Raw genomic sequence first — 21,235 nt, 5'->3', positions numbered from 1 at the left:
CTCTGGGTTCCTACATTTCCCTATGGACCATCCCAGATTACTTATTGCCTCTAACCAACCTCCAGAGAAGCCCATGCCCCTCCATCAACTATATGCAAACCATAAAAAGACTAAGCCAGAAAAAACCTGAGACATTTTAGGTAGAAAGTGGCAGGTTTTTGAAGAAGTTGACAAAGAGGAGTAAAAAAAAAAAAAAATCAAGCAGAACGGAACATTACCACACATAAAACTTAGGGGTGGAGTAAGCACTGAATCCCTTCTAGGACTGCCCTTCCTTTTCCCCTCATCACTTGAGGAATGTAAAAGAAACACATTTTGTAAGGGGAAGGAGGTGGAGAGGACTCTGGTAATCAGCCATGTGCACACTACTAGTGAGTGGTATTCCTCCATCTCCACTGAAAGGGAAAGTCTACGGGGATCCAGGCAGAGACTGGATGGTGGCACAAATTTACATACAGAAGCACAGAACACACATGAGGATTGTGTTAATAAAACTCCACATGCTGTGAGTGCTAGTCCCTTAAAGAATAGGCTTAAAGAATACAACCTCCTTATTCAGTTTTTAAACAAAACAGAGTACTCAACCTCTTTCCTCATGTACTTATAGCTTTCCTTCAACTATCACTGCTGGGCAAGGTTTACACAAGCTGAGTCAGGGCTAAATGCAATTTAGTAGTTTTATAAGAGTAAGGTTCAGCTCAAGTAAGTATATCAAAAGTTAGTCCATGGCTGCTCAAGTGAGGTCCGTGGATTAAATATGGCTTCACTCAATCTCACAAGCCACGTTTCTACCCAGTGTGACTGAAAGAGATGCACCTCAGCATCCAAAAACTCTTCGTCTTGTGAAACATCAACCAGGCGTCTTCTAAAACCTGTCATCCTATTTTCCACTGCTAATTAAGTGAATAAAGAAATTCCCATAGATTTCAACTTGCGCAGTTCTTAGTCAACTGCTTTTAAAAAACACTTTCATCACCTTCATAGAGTCTTTCCTAAGTCAGTTAAAGACAGCCTGTTGAATTATCAGGATATCTGGGAGTGCCCTGCTATGCAAATGGCTTAGCTGGAAAAAACTTGGGGGACCAGCTCATCAGCTCTGCTCTACAGTTTCTCTCCCCACCTCCACTCCTGCATCTATCATTTGTTAACTTCTGTATCCCAGTTAATGTGTCTCCCACCCATTTCCAGAAAAACCTGCATTTCTGTGTAGGGTAACCCGTCCAGAAGGTACCTTTAACAAAGCCTAGGCGCAATGAAAATATTCCCATGAAGTAAAATTCAAGTGCCAGTTCATAAGTTTTAAATAAATCTGCCAAATCTCCTATTCAAATTTTGCAGACTTGTTCTGGTGCTTGGCCATCCAAAAACAAATGCAGTTGGTCTCTTTGAAACTGAAAAGTGAAAAATGAGCAGCAAAATCAGGAACCATATTCTGGACAGTGACTGGAGTAGCATCCTGAATGTTGTTAGAGCTTTACAAGACAAGTAATACACGTTTGTGCACCTGTGTGTGCTGATCTGTGGGGTCATCTGTAACAAACAGTTGGCATGCCAATACTTCTTCTGAGGAACATGACTGTCAGCAGGCCAAGAGCCCTTCAACGTTTACAGCCTACATACTTATTTTACTATAAAACACTTACAGAGAAAATTTGCCCATGGAATTGCCTGAACGTTTTGACAAAAAAAAAAAAAAACATAATAGCAAAACCCCGATGGTGGTAAGTTGATATGAAGTGACTAAAAATATGAATAGGCTGAATTAACAGTATGTCTGCCATATATACCATAAAGGGTGCTCATAGTTGTAAGCGGAATGAAATCAACAAGAGGAATCAACTGGAGTTGAAATCAAACAGGGTCCCGGTCAGCTCAGTCCCTTCCAGAATTAAAGGAAGGATCTTTCTTACGTAGGCTCCCACTGTCAAGATAACCCTTACTCTGATACACACTTTAGCACAATTCGGACGTTTCATGGTTACAGCAGAAGAGACAAGGCAGTGAAAATATGTCTGCCTCTGTATTTATGAATGGACACCTACCCCAGCAGATTTTGAGAGACACGCCATGAAGACAGGACCTTGTTTCAAAGGAGCATTTAGATTTCAAACCTTGTTAAAAGCCTCTGCATTTGACCCTTCTCAATCCTGATCATGGAGCAAGGCAAAGGTGCACTTTGCAAACGCCTCTAAAGAATCCAGCTGAAAGTACTCATGGATGAATATGCTGGATCTTTAAGCTAGTGAAGGGCATCTGGAACATCCTGCCTTATGGCCTGGCAGGAGGAAAAGCTGACATATTTCAACAGATATCAACATGCTTCCAAAGAAACTACCAAAAAAATTCCTTCCACAGTCACTGAGAAGCTAAAGGACAATATTTAGTATTATCATGTTCTAGAAGCTATCTGTGGGTTGACCTTCACCAAAAAGAATGTGAAAATATAGGGCGATCGTCTACAGTGGTATTTACCTTTTTCTTCAGTGGAACAAAACAAGAAGTCTTTTTTAGCATTTTTCAAGTGGTATGCAGAGCAAAGTTCCAATGAAAACCAGTTACCCTCAGAAAGGAGTTTCCCATTTTCTGGGCTCTACTCTCTCATGACCCTGCTTATGAGAAACAGAGCACTGATCTTTGGAAACCAGCTGTGCATCAGTAAAGGACTGAAAACCGAGATGCTCCCACTGCCTGAAGTCTGTCAGGCATCACTGTCTGTGCTCAGAGTACAGCAAAAAACCTTAACACCTCAACCCTAGCCACAAGCCTAACTTGGCAGGAAGTCCCAGACAACCTGAATGCCCTCAGCGACATCACTGTTTATTTTGATATATAGTGCTCCAGAACTAGCGCTCCAGCAAACTGGCGGTGCCAGGTGGTACACAGCCTGTTGCAGGCTGCTGAGAGGCATCATGGAAACGGCACCGGTTGAAGTATCTAGCTAGCTGGTAATCTAAAATGAAATATTCCTTAGTAAAAAAATGTAAAACTCAGAAGTGACTTGCTCATTCAATAATTACTGTGATTGCCTACGTGTGACCATGTAATTTATAGATGTAAGTTTACATCTGTTATATTAATTTGAATGAAGACAGCTACAGCCAAGTCTCTGGGGATGAGAGAGAGACTAGAGATGCTGTGCAACGTGTCTTCATCAACCATAAAGCCAGAACAGGAGGTTTCTGCCTCACTTCTCACTCCTACCGAGAGGGTCTTATAACCCTGAATAACATTTGCAATGAGGACAACTGAGCCTGTCTTTGCAATGTGCAAATGCAAAAGCTAACTCAAAGCTGGCTACAGTGGATTGACACACTCCACAAGCATATTCCTCCTCCTGTGGTCTCTCTCCGGGATCCTGAGATGTGATAGCTCTGACCTCCTTACAGGAGAAGTCCTGAGGATTCAGCCCACCAGCTGCTGTCTCTCTTGCACTTCTATTTTCCCTCTCCATTTCCACACCCCACCCTTCCTAGCCTTGTTATTAATGTATCTTCCAACTTCTTTGACAGTTAATATTTATTAACTGTGCAGAGCTGATGTTGTGACCAGAATCATCAGAGGGCAGGAGTGTGGACCAAAGGTATAGTCTGTACAGAGAATACAAAACACTGTTTCCCAGTGCTGTTGTCCAGCTACTGGAGCACTATAAACCTAACAGGCACAGAACAAAAAGGGGGTGCAGCAAAGAATTACTTCTTGACCGAAGTAACACTTCACACACTGAGATGTTTGATGAACTGGAATAAAATGTGAATACAATGGGGTGTAAGAGCTACTTCAAGCTAGAGAAAGAAAGAACTCTATAGGACCTGGCTACCATGCACCAAGAGATTTGGATGAATGTCCAGGCTTACTTGCTGGGGGGGAACGTGGCAACATACAGGTCCCAGCCCAACCAACATATATTAAAGCTGTAGATGAGTAGGAGTGAACCAGAGCCTCTGCCCAGGCTCTGTGCCATTTTCCCTCCCCTGGATCCCCGTGAGCTCCCAGTTTCCTTCCCACGGGGAGGAGGATGTGACGCCCACCCGGGTCATGCTGCAATGCTGACTTGAGGCACAGCCAGGAGAAGCAGCAGCCATGGGAGGCTGCGCACACTCACAGCTTGGCAATCCAGGGGTACCTATGAGGGAGAGGACACAAAACAGGGAGTAGTCTCAAACTATACTGCTTTACACCTAGACAAACCTCTTCTATGTTGGAGCTTTTTATTTTAGGGCAGGGAAAGGCTCCATCATCCTCAGCCAAGGAGGAGAAATTCAGGAAAGACAGACTGTGCTCCTCAGAGGTGAGCATCGGGGGGAGGCTGCCTGATGACAACTTCCAGGGCAGGAAGAGAATGAGCTGTTTTGGCTCTGCCTCCAAACTGCAGAGCAGCAGTGGGAAACCGCACCCAGGGAGACGCCTAGGGAGAAAAGGATGTTTTGTTGTGTAGGCTTTTGTTCTGAGCTTTGTTTATTAGCGATATTTCACAGCCAGGCAGGCAGAGCATGGAAACAATTTAAAGGGCCAGCCTGGAAGAAATAACCTGCTACACAGTCAGCAGGTTTTGAATTAGCATACAAACAAACAACAAAAAACAGATTCTGGGGGCGGGAAGGGCAAAAGAATTGCTAACACACTTCCTAAGGCAACAGCAAGCAACACAGCTGAAGAAACAGCTGGTTTCAGCAGTACACTTAAGCTCCAGCACCAACCCACGAAGGAGCAATCTCAAGTCCAAATACCCACAGACTCTCATTAACAAGAGATGTAAGACAGCACTAGTTACTCCATGGCAATGCTGAGATGATCCATCTGCTGTCATACCAGCACCTGGTCTGGGTACCAGAGATTCCCGAGACCTCTCCAGCTGAGCTAGCTCTGCTTTAACTAGAGATGCTTAATCAGCTCATTGAGGTCTGGCGAAAGAACTGACCTAGTAAAGAATACATTTTGGACAGTGCGGTTGTCCCAGAGGAGGCTCAAAGACAGCTCCAGAATGAGCATTTCAACCCAAGTCATGCCAAAGTCATGCAAAACTTTGCCTCTTGACGGCCAAACTCAGTGTAGCACTGGTATGTTATAGGTATCACATGGATTCTAGCTGTTATTTCCCTAATGAAAATAAACCCAGAATTACTAACAGAATGGGACAACTTTTGCTTTGGTGAGATTATGTGAAGACAGTGCTTAACTGTTGGTTAGGGAATGCCAGCATTTCTTTGAATTCAGAATTGGTTGGAAAGTGAGCTAAGAAATAGAGCAGAGCAGTTTGATATTAAATTCCCCACTTGAAAACATGCATGTTAAAATTGTTCTGCAAATCAGCACAAACTGTAACAGCTCCAATGCAAGGTGGCCAGTGCACCCACCACTGATGAGCTGAGAAGGAACAGCACTGCCCCTGCGCGTCTACCTCTGAAGGGACTACATCCTCTGCCCCACTCCAGCAGGTAAGTATCAGAGTACCTTATCATCTTTAAACAATTTATCTCCAAGTCCATGATTTTTCCTTCTCTCTTTACAAAAAACCTACAACTCTTTACACCCGAGATACTGGGATGACAGGTGGCCCCAGCAAGGCCTTGGACAAGGAGGGAGCATGCAGACAGCACACGTGTCTCTGCTCCAGCAGCATCACCTTTTCACTGGCATAAACCTCGCAGGCGCAAGTGCCGATGTGGACACACAAAGCCCAGCCAGCACAAACCCAATGCCCGCAAGCTGTTGCAGCACTAAGCACAGGACTCCATTTCAAAACTCCATAGTCATCTCCCACCCAAGAGATGAGGTCTTTTTTGTGCACATGCACATTTTTGACTACGCAAAACCAGAAACATGGCTGAAAGCTATTTGAAAAATGATCCTTCCCCAGCAAGAGAGGAAAATGTCAGCAGTCATGAGTAAAGCACCAAGTTAGATAGCGCACAACATAATTCTACCACACCAAGGAGATTTCTGGCTGAAGTAACCAAACACAGCTTGAGCTGCTGGTTCTCAAAGCGGAGGAAATGTGTCTCATCCTCCCCAGAGGAAACAAAACACACATCATCCACTCATTAGCCTCTTGGCAGAAGAATTAAGAGCACCACATCCAAACTTGTCTCCTCACTTCTAAACTAACCTTTAGTGGGTTAGTGGGTACTAATCAGAGGAAGAAGACAGCTAAAACTAAGCATCCTGCCTGCATTTGTCCACAAAGAAGTTTTAAATGGACAGCAGCTGTTAATTCCTATCTACATTCTTCACATTTTTTTGGCCACCTCCCGACAAGACTAACAAAAATCTTTCCCCTTAAAACTTTCATCTGATGCATAGATAAAATAGTCAGGGGTTTTCAGGCAAGGAAAAGAACTATATATCATTATTGCCTTAATTTAAATGCATGCCTGTAAGTCTTCAGTGCATCCCTGCCCTTTGAAATAGGTTAAAGAGCCTTAATGCCATCTCAATTAAGTCAATTTGTTATTCAGGGCATTTGCGACCAAACAATTTGAGATGCATCCGTGGAGGAAAAAGCATGCAGGCCAGAATTTAAAACCTGGGAAATAAGAGGATGGATGTGGAGCAAAAGCCCAGAAAAGGTACGTCTTAAATAACTTGGGTCGTTACCTTGGTTCTTTGATGTTTCAACTACGATTAATTTTTTTTTTTTAAATGGATATTTTTCATTTTATATATGGTGTAGTGATGACTCCTTCCAGGTTTCTCATATCAGCTTGCTAACAGAGTGCCATCTTGTACACTTCTACATTTTCTGTGAAAAGGGCTGCCGTTCCTACAATTACTTAAGAAGCCTCAGCTGCTTTAAAAGGACCACCACAATATTCTTCCCCAAAACTTCACGGCAGCACTTGCACTTATGAATAGCATGAGAAAAGCCTAGTAAACAACTCTTAGAATCAGCGGCAACACAACAGATCAAAAAAGTTTTACTTGAAACATCTCATCCATCTCAGACACCACAATCCATTTTTGCCCGTGCAAGGTTGGAGGACTCTGCAAGGCACTGGCTTCGCATAAGCCGCAGCCTTGCCCCCGCCAGGCGCTACTGCTGGCTGAGTACAGCTCCTCCAGCCAAGGAAGCTGCACTCGGGGCAGCCAAGCTGCAGCTGTGGTGACACAACCCCCAGCCAGCTCTGCCCCAACTGACCTCGGCAAGCCCAGACCTTGGCTACACAACCAGTGAAGGATGTTCTCCAACCGTCAGGACCAAGAGAAGTGCTCCCCAACACCCTCTGCTCCCTGGGGCCGTGCACGCTGGTGCACCGAGAAGAGCCTAGAGCAAAACGTACTTTCCTCTGAGGCACAAGCGTTATTCACAGTTTTAGACACTAAGTAAAACAGGCAAATAAACAAACCAATGACATTTTGCTCTTTCGAATTATCTATTGTTATTGGCACTTTGTTATATACAGCTTCTGGCAACATGTAAATATGGTTTAATTTGCATACAGCAGCTTCGCTAGCCTTGTACACCCAGGAAATGGAAATGGCTTTGCAGCAACAGGAAAAAAAAACACAATAATTTGGTCCACAAGCTTTATGGCTCTTTGCATTGACCCCACAAGGAAACAGCACTATTGTACAAAGCCTTTGTGAAAAGGCTCAAAGGTCTCAAACCTCAACTTGTGAGGCACTCAAGAAAAAAAACACAAGTAAATAACATTGTAGTTCATCCATGATCACTCAACGTCAACTGGTTACCAGGTTAACCTATCTACAAATCCCACAGAGTCACCACAAGCAGCAGCAAAAGCTGAAGAAAAAAAACAGCATAGAGCAATGATATGTAAAATATCTGATTATTATTTCATTCTGATTTGAGCTTTTTGTCTGGGAAATAGATCCTCAATTGGCACGTACCCAACCCAACAGCTGCATTGCTTTTCTACTTCTACAAACACTCTAAAACTTAGCCAAAACTCTGTTTGTGCTGGCAAAACCCCAAGATTTTATTATTATGTACTATTAGTTCATAGTGAGAAATGTGCAATACAGGAAAAAAAAAAAAAACAGAGAAGCTAAATAATTGGGCACAGATGTTGAAGATTTAGGAAGCTCTATCCACTGGACAGTATCTTACATATTGTTTCTATCACCTGTTTGCTTTCTGAGTTTTTAATAAGTTAACTATGCATGCTATCCTTGAAGAATATTCTAAGAATCCTCCTTCAAAAACCCAAAACCCAGTAACTTTTGATCTCCACTGGTCTTCTCCCAATAACAATCTCTCTTCATATTTCCACAAATTCCACTTGATATTAATTTCATATTTAAATAAGATCTTGGCTGTTGTTTTCATTATCTGGCAACTTTCAAATGCAATCAGATATTTCATTCTTACTTCATCTCCCAAAAACTAAACCTGACACATCATGCCAAATCCCCAGCATTTAGAGTTCATGATAAAATATCTCATCATCCCAAAGACATAGTTCTAAATACCTAATCATTTTCACCTGCCCTCCCCCGCTCTATTTACTGGCAAACAACATCTGCTCAATGTCTCCGGGGACTGCTGCTTCTCCAGTATCATACAGACACCCAAAACTCACTGAGGCCAGTATCAGGTTAAGCTGCCTACAAAAGTAACTCAGTCCCAGACATATTTCTGAACCATGGTTCATTCAATCTATTCTACAAAATATTTGGAATGTGCAAAGTACTGCAGCTGACAACAAATACTATGAAAATAAAAACACAAGAAAATCACCAGCATTTTTCATAGATGACATGTAATGGTTTTGCCATTTCAAATTACATCATGAGTGCTGCCTTTCCACCAGCATAAAATGGCAAAACAAGGTGTGTTCACTTGGTTGTTTTTCCAAGAATTTACAGAAGAGGATAAATCCCTGAAAAAGGTTGCATTTCTGCAAACGAATGCATGTGACCGCTGAAATTTCTGCTCCAGCACCGTTATGCAAGAAGCATCCAGGCTCCCTCCTCTCCTTGCCCAAAGCACACAGTGACGTGGCTGGACAACCTTACATTTCCCTTCACCTTTCCCACAGGCCACAGCCACTGATAATCAGAAAGGAAGAAATGATTTTTCAGAAAGAGATGATGTGGCTTACACAGCACAGACTGTATGAAGGTCATGACATAACATTTAGACACTCAGCTCCCATCTGAAAAAAAAGGAGATGTGGTAAATTTGGAGGGTTGGAAAAAGGTCTGTGGAAATTACGTTTTTCCTACAGCTCTGAAATAGACTTTGTCAGTCACAATTGTACTTTTGGTTGAAAAAAAGTAAAAAAAAAGAAAAAAGAAATCCCTATTTACAAAATAAATGTGTGAATGACTATAGGGTGGGTTTCCCACTGTTCACCAACTGGCTGGTGTTAACAGATGCCCTGAGGCCACATACAGCCACCCTGGCTCTATACTAAACATGGGTAAAGAGACACTGAAGACAGCACACTGGTGGGATCTGTCCAACTTCCCTTTCTACCCCAGGGAATTGAAATGGCAAAAAGAAATGTTAAGAAATGACAAGTACAGAAAGGTTCCATTTTTCATCATGAAATGTTCTTCCATGTATGGCAAGCCAAGATTTGATGTGTCAGAAAATGACTACACATTCTCTCCACTGCCTTCGTGGATAGAAACACTTCCACTACAAACTGTCTCCATTTCTTGAACAGTGTTTGAGCTGCCTTCTACTGTTTCCAACAGATGGGCTGATGGCCTGGAATCCTCAGCCAGTTAAATTTTATTTCTTTCTTCCAAGCGTGTAAGAAGTTTGGTGTTTTGTTGCTTTACTACATGGCTCACAAACTGTGAAGAAATTGTGCTGTTTCCCTCAGTATCTGCACAGACCACCCAAATTTGCTCTAAATTCCAACCTCAAGTGTGAAAGTAGAATTACATTAATTTATCCAGGATGTGGATGTTTAGAATCATAGAATGGTTTGGGTTGGAAGCGACCTTAAAGATCATTGAGTTTCAACTCCCCTGCCATGGGCAGGGACACCTCCCACTAGACCAGGTTGCTCAAAGCCCCATCCAGCCTGGCCTTGAACACCTCCGGGGATGGGGCATCCACAGCTTCTCTGGGCAACCTGTTCCAGTGCTTCACCGCCCTCACAGGAAAGAATTTCTTTCGAGTATCTAATTTAAATCTCCCCTCTTCCAATTTAAAACCGTTACCCCTCGTCCTGTCACTATACTCCCTGATAAAGAGTCCCTCCCCATCTCTCCTGTAGGCTCCCTTCAGGTACTAGAAGGCCGTTATATGGTTTCCCCGGAGCCTTCTTTTCTCCAGGCTGAACAACCCCAACTCTCCCAGCCTGTCTTCATAGCAGAGGTGCTCCAGCCCTCTGATCATCTTTGTGGCCCTCCGCTGGGCCCGCTCCAACAGGTCCATGTCCTTCCTGTGTCGAAGACTCCAAAGCTGGACACAGTACTCCAGGTGGGGTCTCAGCAGAGCAGAGTAGAGGGGCAGAATCACCTCCTGCGACCTGCTGGCCACACTTCTCTTGATGCAGCCCAGGATGCAGTCGGCTTTCTGGGCTGCCAGCGAGCATTGCTGGCTCATGTTGAGCTTCTCATCCATGAGCACTCCCAAGCCCTTCTCCTCAGGACTGCTCTCAAGCCATTCTCCACCCAACCTGTACTTGTGCCTGGGATTGCCATGACCCAACTGCAGGACCCCGCATTTGGCTTGGTTGAACTTCATGAGTTTCGCACGGGCCCACCTATCAAGCCTGTCCAGGTGGCATCCCTTCCCTCTAGCGTGTCGACTGCACCACACAGCTTGGTGTCATCGGCAAACTTGCCAAGGGTGCACTCAATCCCACTGTCCATGTCTCCAACAAAGATGTTAAAAAGCACTGGTCCCAGTACTGACCCCTGAGGAACGCCACTCGTCACTGGCTTCCACTTGGACACTGAGCCGTTGACTGCAACCCTTTGAGCGTGGCCATCCAGCCAGTTCCTGATCCACCAAGCGGTCCATCCATCAAATCCATGCCTTTCCAATTTAGAGATGAGGATGTCATGTGGGACAGTGTCAAACGCTTCGCATAAGTCTGAGTAGATGATGTCTGTTGCTCTCCCCTTATGTACCAACGCTGTAGTGCCATCATAGAAGGCCACCAAATTTGTCAGGCATGACTTGCCCTTGGTGAAGCCATGTTGGCTGTCACCAATCACCTCCTTATTTCCATGTGCCTTAGCAGAGATTCCAGGAGGATCTGCTCCATGACCTTGCCAGGCACAGAGGTGAGACTGACCGGCCTGTAGTTCCCCGGGTCTTCCTTTTTTCCGTTTTTGAAGATGGGAGTTATGCTTCCCCTTTTCCAGTCAGCAGGAACTTCCCCAGACTGCCACGACTTCTCAAATATAATGGAAAGCGGCTTAGCAACTTCACCCGCCAGCTCCCTCAGGACCCATGGATGGATTTCATTAGGTCCCATGGACTTACGCACTTTCAGGTTCCTCAGATGGTCTCGAACCTGATCTTCTACAGTGGGTGGTTCTTCATTCTCATAGCCCCCGTTTTTGCCTTTGTGTGGTTGGTTGGTTTTGGTTTGCTTTTATCATCAGATTTGAATCAGACCAAGTGCCTCCAAGGACAAAAATGCTGCTGGCTGGTAGTATTCAACTTCACTATACCTCTGTTTTCTTGATTCATGCTCCCTACATTCAAGGCTTGCTATGGAAAACCTCTGCCTTTTCCCCAAAATTCAGAAGACTTTAGCACCTTTAATTGTCTTGGTTTATGGAAATACATGAAGCAATTGCCATACTGGAAGAAAGAAACTGAAAGAGACATCTTTCATTTGCCATTGATCACTTGCCTTGGATACTGAACAGATTTGTCCTCAGGTCAATATTATTGCAATTCATGTACTCGCAATAAGAATAAAAAAATCATATAAGAAGAATAATGTACAGCCAGCTTGTGGGCCGTATGGAGTGCTCAACCACAATAAACCAGTTTCTGTTCCTTAACTGCCTCAAGACAGATGTGATCAACTGAAGAAAGAAGGAAACCCAGGCAATTTCTTGTTGCTTGGGGCAACAGCTTAGGGCCTATCCAGAACAAGACAATCATCATACTGTTTTCTTGAATTAATGGTGAAAAACAAAAAAAAAAAAAAAAAAAAAAGATCAACATGGATACTAGATGTTAACCCCAAGGAAGGGTTATATCCCAAAGAAACCAGCAGGGAAATGCAGAATCTGGCTAGTTACAAGGCAGAAATAAAAGTCTGATGAGTGGAAAGCAAATGCATCCAGTGCACAGCTCACTGTACTCAAGCTGAGCAATCACATTCATGTTTAAAATAGCCATACTTACCTGAGATAACCCAAGTACTAACTCACACAAGACATCTGAATATAGAATTTGACATTGGAAATGCAATATTAGGAATTATCCTGTAAAATAGCAGTACTGCCTCTCACACAATCAAAAAAAAAAATCAAGAACCAGGCTCTGAAATTTTTTAGAAAATAACAATGGCAGGTGTTTTCATTTTTCTCCGCATCTTTTAAGCATGTCAGTCATGAAGCAATACTTGCAGACAAATGGTAGAACCTTATTTTAAAAGTAAAAGCTAAGATTCTCACATATTTAAGATTTACACCTGCAGATTTACAGTAAAAAAACCCATACAGCCCTAAAGCAATTTAGAAAGTGCCAATCTTGATCATTTTCCACCTAATGACTGTTTACTACATAGTCCTTTTAAATGCTTGGCAGCTCTCCAGATCTTCTTGCTTTTTCTTTCTCCTACACATCACTCTAGACAGCCATCTTGGGTGAAGAAAAACCTCCAAAGGAGAATGCTCTCTCTGCAGTCTTTTCAGGCTCTAAAAGCTTTGTTTCCGGAAGGAAATCCTGAGCATTGTTTCACTTTCAAGGCAAAAATAAAATCTTAAAGCTTTAAAAGCATTACCAAATAAGAGTACAGAGAAGGGGAAAAAAACCAAAACAAACAAACCCCGAAAAAGCTCTTTTTTCTTTTCTGAAGGATTTTAAAACTGCCATTTGTCTTACAGTCTTAAAGGCAGTGGGACTAGTTCTATTACTCCTACTAGGAACAGTTTTTAACGTATTGATCCACCCCATCACTTGTTTCAAATGACATTCCCTATCATTTCTTATTTTTTAAAATGGAATAATTATTTGTGATCAAATGTTCTTACTCTCCCTGCTACCCATCCATCTGTGCTCTCATGTTACTGTTGTAGCTTGCATGCATCTGGAGAAAGCCAACTGTCCTCATTACCAAAAGAAGTGAAATACTACTGTAGGCTTCCAGAGACCTCACAAGTTGGGCTAGCATTGCTAGTTGCCATGTTCCCAGATGTCTCTGTCCTGGAGCCCTGATTACCATTTTCTCAGTGGCCCTCCATCCATGATGCAGCACCCAAGTGTCCACTACCTCCAGCAAATGCAAGAAACGACACACAACAGTGCAAAGAGTACTTTAACTGAAAAGACCAGGTCTGTCCCACGTCCCTTTGTGACAGAAAGGATGGGAACAGGCATAAGACAAGCAGACAGACACAGCACCAGATACTCAGGGGCACCTGCAACTCCCAGAGAAAATCTCAAATACAGAATGACTTTCATATGGCTGGCCTGAAAATGTAGTGCACATGAAGTCTTAGACAATCTATGCATTTTGTTACCGATTTGGAATTTTAAACCATATTAAAAAGCAGTGCAATTTATCCTTCCCTGGCACAACTAAAATGTCTGCATGCAGTAAACACAGAAATACAGGGTGATGCAGCAACAGGGCCAGCTGTTACTCACGTGAGGTGCACTGTGCTCAATATGCTGCAATCCAAACAAAACAGCCCGTCTCATTAACGGCACGTCACCTAAACCACCAACAGATGGGAATAAAAAAGATGCACTCTGAGACTCCGAAGTGCACAAAATCACTCTTCCCAATGCATGTGTTAAAGCTCTTTCTTCAGGCATCACGGAAAAAGTGAGATCTAAACTCACAGATTTGAGTGAGGATAGAAGCTGTTACAGAAATACACCAAAAACATGACCAATCCAATGCACTGCAATCAATATTCTAAATGAAATCAGTCAAGCCCATATTCAAATCAGGTCAACAGTAATTAAAGCATCCTTATTTGGAATAGTAAAACCAGAAAATGTCTGGATCAGTGCATTTCTCAAAGTGAAAATATTAACAGGAGTATTTCGAAATGCATGATGCGCTAGTAAGAAGCTTTAATATAAACCTCAGGATTACACTATGCTAGCTTTTCGATTATTAAACTCTCCATTAAAAAACATGCACTGTGAACACAGCAAGAGGTTAAAGCAGACCTATGATCACGGCTTAGCCCTTTTCCTAAGGATCCTGCAGTTAATTTCTATTTGTGCAACACCTGGTATTATGGCTGGATAGAATGAAGCACTGAAGGCGAGATTTTATGTAAAAACATTTATCTTAGTGATGGCATCAATGTCAACACAACATACGAAAAGAAGCCTCATAATTTCAACAGTGACATCAAAATTGCCCCCTCTTATTTCTAGAATGTCCTGCTTGGTTGACTCCATCTTAACACACTGCCTCACCCCACAACGATTCAGCCCTTTTAGTTCCTAAATGACTAGACTTTGTTTTTCCTTCGGCATGGCACTGCACATCAGGCTCAGCTGTCTTGAGAGCAGGAATCTCTCCACATAAAGCACGTGTAAGTGAAGGTAAAAAAAAATTTTAATTGAGGCTAGGGGAAAGTGGTGAGAGGTAGAACACAGTAATAGGACTGAATACATAAAAATACAGAATTTTTAGATTGTCCCTGGCTTCTTTTTCCAAAGAGGCATCTCAGAAAAAACTCTGCAATCTGGTTCTCTTGAGAGCGTAATGATGAACGCAGGTTGTATCTGTGCTGCCTTTAATAATAGCCCTGGAGAGAAAACTCAAGTTCCCAAGCCGTAGAAGCGAGCTGGCATGCACCAAAATGGAGGCTGCGTGTGCAGACACTTGTAGGCAATGCAGATGCAGCACAGGAGCGGCAGAGCTGGGGTGCAAACCAACACAACCTGCAAGTCACGGACATGCGTAAGTCACGCTCCCACGCTATGCTCCTGAGCATCCCTCCTGCAGGTTTACCCTGCACTGCTGAAGGGCAGAGGCTGCAACCCACTGTGGCAGCAGGAGCAGGCTGCCGGCATGGGGGGGTCTCGTACTCTCCTGAGGACGCTCAGCAGGTACAGGATTTCTGAATCCTAAAATTTTCACTATTCTCTGCCTAAAAGCCAGTCACATCTATGTGCAGAAGATGGAAGTAGAACGCAAGTCATCAGACAATGCCACAGCACACTATTTATGCAACCACATGTTAATGCCCCCAGCACACAGAGCCAGCATTGCACGAATTGCAGCTTCCTTCGCTCAGACAGGAGCTGCCAGTAAAGCAACAGTCACATCAGCATCCTTTGTAATCCACAAGGACCTATGTCACTGCATCGGTTTGACTTTGGAAAGATGTCAAAAGAAAAGGTTACCTGCAAAATTCAGGGTTTATTTTTGTCATACTGCAATGCTATTACTTGCAGTCCTCCAGCATTTAGAAGGGACAGCTTACAGCTCACACAGACTGGCAAAATGAAATAGAAATTAAACAGTAAATTCTTTCAAATTTCTGACATTCCAAGAAACTAACGCAAGTTCCAGGCAAACAGAATGAAGCCTTTCCAGGGTAGCTGTGGATCAACAGAAAACAAGCTCTAGGCAACAGATTAATCTACACTATCCATTTTGGTGCTCGTTACCCTCCAAGTGCCTGAATTACAATCCCTTCATTCAGATATTTCACATTAATACTGTACTTTGTAACTGCTGAAAAGGTGTTTTAGCTATAAAAACACTTTGACCAACCATGACAAAAAGATATTTGAGCTGACTACCACATTCTTGTTTACCAAATATGTTGTAAAACTACATGAAAACACGTTTATTACTTGAGACACTAACATCAAGAGAAAAATATTCATTGACCAGATAGATTAATTTAATCTATCTAGAACAGGCTGCAGTAGGACAGACCCAAACAAGCCATATTTGACACAGATAGATTAGACATGGTACGGTATGGTATAAAGGGGATTTGTGCTTGCTTGACTTTGACATGGCTGAAATACTTATTAACTGCAGACACAGAAGAGTTTGCTGGATATTTTACAAAGATCTAATGCCTATTAAAACTTCATACCATTCAAAATGATCATATATTCTGCACAACAGGGATTGTTCTGCAACTTAATTTTATTGCACACTTTTCAGAGCCTATCATGATGTATTTCAATATAAAATGGATATAAGCAGCACAAATACTACTGCTATACTGTTCCAGAATCTTTTTGTAACCTGCAAATTTATGCAAGAATGGGGAAATTATCTGAAAGATTAATAGAAACCATGATTTAAAATAAAATCTCTGAATTTCTCAAGGCTGCTGAAAGCCTCCAACATCAAAACGAAGGCACTCAGCACAAGAGCCCTCTGTATTCATCTGCTCACTTCACCAGTGGCTGCTATCAGATTCTCTCAGGACCCTGGCGAAGCGCAAGACTAAAAGATGTTATTGCAGGGAATACAGGAGGGGGTGAAACTCAAAAGCACTATCACATTTCTGGGGACTATCCAATCCCAAGTTAACACTGGGAGCCCGTACAGATGGCAATAACAGAAAACACTGAACACAGATGCTGATTTAAAACAAGTCACTTCTCCTGAAGTGGAGAATATTATTATACCTTAGAATAAGGATTTTTGGCACCTACTGCAAACATCACAGGCCACGTTCAGCATCAGTGCAACTCTATGGCCTTAAGAACACTCATACCTGGATGGATTTGTTGTATGGAGAGCTGTAGTGTCAAACAATAGCAGTAGGAACAGCAAAGCAAGTCATTCCTCCAAACTGGCCAAAACAAGAACAAACAAGTGCGCAGGTGTGAGTTACAGAGTGGGAGGAGAATCTGGAGAGCAGGAAATTACAGAGTGCCTCAGATATTCTCTACAAACCAATGGTTGCCAGCTATCGCCTTACCTCTGAGACATACCCAACTAGACACCAGGACTGGCATTTCATGGGACAAAAAATGACTCTTTACTCACTGTCTCCTCCCAATGTCAAAGAAGGTAACAGCGGTATCATCTCCCACTCCAACTAGCATAAGGGAAGGATCTAAACTCTTATAATAGAGGTGTCAGTCAGGAGTAACCCAACCACAGAAAAGTTATTAGCTAAAAAAGAACAATCATCATTAATTGTCCAAAAGGAGAGTCAATTGTTTAGAGGAACAAATAGTCTGTCACCTTGTTTGTTTATCTGGAAATGGATACTCATGTTTTCACTTTACTTCTCTGTTAGTGTAAAGCCTTTCTAATGAATTTTGAAATTGAGTGCTAGAAAGTGTCTGTGTCCATTTTGTTCTTGTTAATAGAAGCACAGTTGCTGGATACCGAGTGCCTCCTTTGACACACGCACACACAGACTGGCAAGAGTACACACAACAGCATCTGGAGACAGACAGCAGTAACTCAGAGAGCACAAAAGCAGAAACAATTAATTAACCACTTCAACTGATGAGTTAAAAATCAGCCTCATCATCATCCCTTTACCAACAGAACTAGCAGAAAATATCAAAAGTAATGCTTCTACCCCTCAAAGTAACAACTTCTGTAATTCTCCATGAGCCTCATTTGTGACAGACAGCACCAAGATTCAAAGAAGCTAAAAGCTTCATTTTTACAGGTGTTAGGCACCAACAACTCCCATCAACATCAACTGGGTCTCCCATGCTCCAAGACTGAGGCAAAACTGTCATCTCTCTCCTTTCATTAACCTGAACAGTACAGTTTATAGCAGCTCTGTCTCCAGCATGGGGTTTTCAGGACCCCTCACCCTGCTGCAGCTTTCTGAAGGCTCACAAGGTCGGAGCAGGCGGAAGGGGGTTGTTATCTTCTCTGCAAGTCCAGGTAATACCCACAAAGATTTTGACCAATAAAAAAATTACACCCATCAATATTTTTTATTTCCCCCCTTCTGCAAGCCAGACGAGAAAGCAGACAAGCTTGAAGCCAGGCCACAAAACATCCACAGGAGAAGAGGAGCCCTAAGGAACTCTCTAGCCCCATGAGCGCCACTAGGGCTTACTCTGTTGTTGTTTGGGGTTTGGTTTTTTCTCCATTTAGGGCTTTCCCCCTAGCTCACATGGCACTGAGCACACCTGAGCTGCACAATGCAGCCAGCACCCCAAGGGAGGAGCAAGTGCAGGGCAGCGCTGCTCCGGGCAGAGCTCAAGGGCTGGCTCCTGCACTGCTCGCTGCTCCACTGGGAGCTGGACTTCCCACGATAACCCTAACTTCTTTACTATGATTGATCAATAAAGACACAGACAAATCTGCCATCAGACACCCATGCTCTTTGCATGTATGAGAAAAGAGGTTCTGAATCAGCAAAAACTAGGGACGTTTTAGAGTCTCTGTAGGAATTACAGCTTGAGATTGTCTGCTCTTCAGGTAGATTTTCTTTCATGAGCACCCCCTCCTTTCTCCCACTTGAATCTGCTAGGAATTTAATCAAAGGTGGTTTATGAGCAAGTTGAGGACAAGCAATCTGCAATTTAACCCTACTGAGAACACCCAGCCATAAGCCTAAACAACACTTTTTCCCCCCCTCCAGAAAAAAAGTATCAGCGTTCTTATTCACAATTCTTATTTTGAATCTTGCTCACCTTTACAAAGCTGGTCTTGATTTTAAGCTATTTGAAAAAGTCAAATTTGTTGCAGTCATAAAACATTATTTAGTGTAAAGGCCATTGTTTCCACCCAAACCATGAGAGAAGTACATCTGTTAGTCAGTATCAGCTTGCCTTAGCATTTAGGCTGCACCAAGTTGGTATTTTATCAATACCTGTAATTTCAGAGAACAAGTGAGTCTATTTCAGAATGGCCAGATGCCCTAGCAAAATGACCTTCAAAAGAGCATTTCAAGGCAATCACGCAGATTGCAGTAAGAAAAAAAATGGGGAGACAGAAAAATAGCTTCAAAGCCAGGACACAGTCAAACAGGGCAGAAGTGCACACTGCGCAGGGGCCCAGGCAGAGGCCTTGTTTCAAACACAGCAGTTTTTCCAAGATGGATAACTGACCTGTTCATAAGTCTTTGCAGAACAAGTCTAAGATTTATAGGGAGTCCTTTGGTAGCAAAGAACACACACCTGCCCAATCGTTTATTGGGACTGCTTTTCTCACTACGATTGAATTACTGGTTGGGACAGAAGGAACAGGAACTGATTCTAAAATAAGCCTCCCAAGATCTGATTCATGTTGCTAAATAATTAGTGTTTGTCAATGAAAAATGAGCTGTGAAGCCAAGGTACCTAAAGTTATCTCAGATACTTTTGTATACACCGAAAGTCATTTAAAAAACTAAGGCACTGCTGCAGCAACTTGGGCAAATACCGGCAGATTCATGAAGACCATGTGCCACCACACACTTTTTCAAACAACATTTAGGAATGAAAGTGTAACTGAATAAAACTGAATTAGACAAAAGATGCTGGGGATGTCAAACAGAGAATAGTGAAGCTAGCACATGACAGGAGGCATTAGGATCTATCACTGACAGAACGGGGAAGTGCTATCTCATATTCATGGAAATGCACAACCTGCAAACATGTACTATCCAGAGCTGACATTGTTCAGCCATCTTTTTTTTCCATGATAACTAAAACGTAACACAGAGGAGAATAAAAACTAACTTACTCGGGAGGCCAGCCCTGTGGTTACAGCCTATGGATGTGTTTTACCCAGATAACAATGCCAGTGTCCAGAATTTAATCTCTTCAGTATGTTACTGAATTAAAATAATGCACTTAACTGCTTGCCCAAGTAGGCACTAACAGGGCATTTAAATAGAAAGATATGATGTACTTTTAAGTGGTTAATAGGACTTAAGTAAAGACATTACAAGGGCATATCAATGGTCTGCGGGTCGGTTCTTTGCACAACACACTGCATACAAACCACTGACATTTGTTTCACACACATTAGCCTTACCTTCAAAAGACAAGGTACTACATTCTGCCTCGATTACTATAGGAAGGGTAACTAATAACAAATTCATTTCTGTATATATTGAAGCCAAGAAAGCTACCTTTAGCATGAATACAGGGACAAGTGCTGGATCTGAGGGATATCATCAAAATAGACTTGCTTATATAATAATGGATCCATTTACATCAACAGGTGATCTGGTCAAGAGAAAAATCACTGGCTAATTTAGAGGCCCTGAACAGCAACCAAAGGCCATTGTAAAACAGGATCAAATTGTGTGGGCTACGTGTATGACCGGCCATGACATCCCCTCCCCTCTTAAGAGTGTGGTTTTTTTCCTGGCGTTTCATCTGTGACTGAAATTCAGCTTGACTCTCCCCCTTTGGGTTGACATGCTTTGGATTTTTATTTTGGTTAGAGAGCAAGTTCGGTGGCCGTAAATCTGTGACCAGAGAAGTACGGCATGGTGCCAGGACAGGTGGGAGAACACAGAAGGACCTTCCCTTTCTTGGAGCACATCCTAAAAGTGAGAACTCCAAAGCCAGCTGCTAGGCCACAGAGGGAGAGCATTAGCACCGCTGAAGTGGTGTGATTCCCCTGCGATGTGGCCAGACAGCCTGACGACACAGAGATTTACCATTCCTCTTCACTTACCACCAGCGGTCAATCTGACAGCATGCCACTCAATCTAAAATGGCATTTCTCCTGGGGTAAATCCAGGACAAGCCCATTATGCCACATATAATTGTGTCAGAGACCAAAATCATTCCGGTTTTGCCTTGCTGGGATCCACCCTGAGTGCAAGCAATTCCCAGCCAGAGAGCACCCACCTGCGTGCCCAGCAGCACAAAGCGGCAGGGCAGGGGCGTTCTGCATTCCCTGGGGAGCTGGGCTGGGCTGTGGGGAGCTGGAGCTGGAACGAGCCCTGACACTCTGGGGCCTGATGCCCAGCCTTGCTGCAACCAGCTGGCCCCTCTATGCCTCAGTTTCCCTGTTCCAGAAAAGGTCAGTAATGCCTGGCATGCTGCCAAAGCCCTTTGCGAAACAGCTGGGAAACACACAGCAAATGCTCCAGCCAGCCATCACACAGTTAGGGACTGCAGGGAAACAACCCTGCTTTAGTCTTTTTAAGAGGACTGCAGCTTACAATGGCAGACCATTGGACTTGTTTCCAGCAAAATGCAACTGGT

At 43.1% G+C, this 21,235-nt stretch overlaps 1 protein-coding gene across 1 annotated transcript in view; it reads right to left on the bottom strand.

Moving 5' to 3' along the window:
- Positions 1-21,235, bottom strand: part of SPTBN1 (spectrin beta, non-erythrocytic 1) — a 137,527-nt gene that overhangs the window by 101,106 nt on the left and 15,186 nt on the right. Inside the window, exon 2 of the mRNA XM_074162969.1 lies at positions 13,760-13,827. The gene's annotated coding sequence lies outside the window, so the exon portion shown is untranslated. The remainder of the gene's footprint in view (positions 1-13,759; positions 13,828-21,235) is intronic.

The sequence above is a fragment of the Numenius arquata genome, chromosome 2 (genome assembly GCF_964106895.1).
Source record: "Numenius arquata chromosome 2, bNumArq3.hap1.1, whole genome shotgun sequence".
Classification (NCBI taxonomy): domain Eukaryota; kingdom Metazoa; phylum Chordata; class Aves; order Charadriiformes; family Scolopacidae; genus Numenius; species Numenius arquata.
The sequence above is the reverse complement of the archived record's forward strand: the minus strand, read 5'-3'. Positions and strand labels throughout refer to the sequence as shown.